This window comes from Myotis daubentonii, chromosome 17 (genome assembly GCF_963259705.1).
Source record: "Myotis daubentonii chromosome 17, mMyoDau2.1, whole genome shotgun sequence".
NCBI lineage: Eukaryota > Metazoa > Chordata > Mammalia > Chiroptera > Vespertilionidae > Myotis > Myotis daubentonii.
In genome coordinates, this window is record NC_081856.1 from 42,461,621 (window position 1) to 42,464,626 (window position 3,006).

Below are 3,006 nucleotides of genomic sequence, written 5' to 3' on the forward strand. Positions count from 1 at the left end.
AATGAAAGGAGAAAGGAGGATGTATGGTACCACAAAAACTTGATGTAGCTGAAGAAATTCATACTTTGTGGCACCAATGGAGGGGCCAGGCTGCCTGTAGGGTCCAAATCCCAGCTCTGCCACTTACCAACTACATGACTTGAGCAAATTACTTAGGATCTGGAGCTTTAGATCCTAAGATGTTGAAGGGATAATAATAGCACCTACCTTTTAGGATTCTAATGACAATTAAATGGCTTAATATTTATAAAGCACTTAGAACAGTTCCTGACATGTACTATGTACTCAATGAAGAGTAGCTATTATTGTAGCCCTGTTGTTCTCTTTCACTCATTCCCCACTTTTATTCCATTCTACACAGCCTTACAGATTCTGCCTCTAAAACAAATACCGAGACCATTCACTTGGGCCAAAGAACTATGATTTCTTGGGCCAAAGAACTATGGTTTCTTTCCTGGATTCTTGCAGTAGCCTCCTAACTGGTCTTCCTGCTTCCACTCTTGTTCTCCCACAATCTGATCCACAAAGCAAACAGAGTGATCCTTTGTTGTTGTTGTTTATCCTCACTGGAGGATATCTTTTACATTGATTTTTAGAGTATAGGAAGGAGGGGGAGAGACAGAGAGAGAAGCATATTGATTGGTTGCCTCCTGCAGGTGCCCCAACCAGACCCAGGGATTGAGCCCGCAACCAAGGTACGAGATATATGCCCTTGACTAGAATCAAACACGCAACCCTTTAGTCCACGGCCGACGCTAATCACTGAACAAACCAGCTAGGGCCAGAGTGATCCTTTGCAAGGGTAAGTCAATCACACATTGTACCAACTATTTCGAATTCTGCTTATCAGAACTTCAAAAGGTCTTTAATAATGACTCCCTCTGTCTCTCTAACCCAGCCGTGGGCAAACGACGGCCCGCGGGCCGGATCCGGCCCGTTTGAAATGAATAAAACTATTGAAAAAAAAGACCGTTCCCTTTTATGTAATGATGTTTCCTTTGAATTTATATTAGTTCACACAAACACTCCATCCATGCTTTTGTTCCGGCCCTCCGGTCCAGTTTAAGAACCCATTGTGGCCCTAGAGTCAAAAAGTTTGCCCACCCCTGCTCTAACCCCATGCCTTTTGTATTCCCTCTTTTTTTAAAAAAAAAATGTATTTTATTGATTTTTTACAGAGAGGAAGGGAGAGGGATAGACAGTTAGAAACATCGATCAGCTGCCTCCTGCACACTCTCTACTGGGGATGTGCCCGCAACCAAGGTACATGCCCTTGACCAGAATTGAACCTGGGAACCTCGAGTCCACAGGCTGACGCTCAATCCACTGAGCCAAACCGGTTAGGGCTGTATTCCCTCTTACTCACTCTACTTCAGCCTCTAGCTGCCCGGACGTGCCAAGTTTGTCTTGCTAGAACCTTTGCACCTGCTATTCCGTCTGCCTTCCCCATCTCTTGTTTTCCTTTCTTCTTGTCCTGGGAAACACAGCTCAAATGTCAGCAGAATGGACTTCAGTTTGAGACACTGAGTAACAGCCTACCTGGTTTCTGCCTCACCCAACGCGCCCCCCTCCATAGAGCAGAAACAAAGGCTGTCTTTTTCATTACTGTATCCCCAGTGCCTATAACAACATACCAGGTACTGAATCAGTATTTATTAAATTAATGTCGAGTGGATTAGAATAGAGGAAGAATGGAGAAGGCGGCCAAACATTAAGGCACCAGGGGCCAATTATTATGCGTTTGCAGTAATCCGGTGGGAAATGACGAGACAGTAGCAGTGGTTTTCAACCTTGGCTGTGCACTGGAATCATCTTGGGAGTGATTCTTAAAAACCCTGACGCCTGTGGACCATCCTCAGAGATTCTGATTTAACTGGTGGATGCAGCCTGGGCATCAGGATTTTTTAAAGCTCCACCACGTAGTCTACGTGCAGCCAAAGTTGAAACCAATAGCTGAGTGAGTGCAGGGGTGTTTAGAATGTATCATAAGTAGGACATGGTTGCTAATTTTGAATTGGAAGTGGCCAAAAGGAGGGTTTCCTGGGGGAAAAAATCCTAGATTTCTGCCTTGGGCCTGGGTGAATGAGACAGGCAAGTTTTGAGAAAAAGATAAATTCTGCCTTGGACAGACTAAGTTTGAGGTGCCTTTGGGGATTCAAGTGGAGATGTTCAATAGATTTGTTTCTTAATAGACTTACGTTGCCTTAGTGAAGAGTAGGAAATCCCTCTACTTTTCAAGAAGACAAGCAGGAAGAGGCATCCTGGGAAATATGACAATTGCACAGTGTGCCAGGCCACTCCCACCCAGCACAGCCTCTTTACTCAAAACCCCCTTCCAAGCCATGCCCCATCTGTTCTGAAACGTTGTTCAACATGTTGACATATTTTCAAGAAGGGATTACATTATGTATGAGTACTGTTCCATAAATCCATTTAAATCACTATTCTTGTACTAGCCTTTAGGCTTAAACTACCCCTTTGATTAAATTGCTGGCAGCCTTCAAATAGCATTTAAAGGAATATACGTCTAACAGCTTAAAAATTTCCAATATATGAAAACAAAACATGCCCATCATTACTTCCTTTTAGTTTCGTCGTTAAAGATACTTAAATTGCCTCGCTTGTTTAGTTTTCTAATTGGTAAACATTTACTGGGTTACCAAAGACACCAAGCACCATCTGAAAGACCATGATTCCTTGGTTTGTTTCTAATTTAAATTAGACACACTCACACAGAGACCCAAAGGGCGATATATTTAGTTAACCTAACAGATGGCAAAGGGACATTCTGTCCAGCATCTATCACATTCCATTTCTCAGTATTCCAAGGAAGAGTACATTTACATCTTGAAGAGAAATAAACTAGGAAGGAACGGACCCGGTCTGGACTGAATATTTACTCAACTAAGAATTGATAGCAAGTCATGCTTAGGTTAAAAAACTCAAAAGGGGATATGAACTGGCTTAAAGAATACAAGGGGTGGCCCGGCTAGTGTGGCCCAGTGG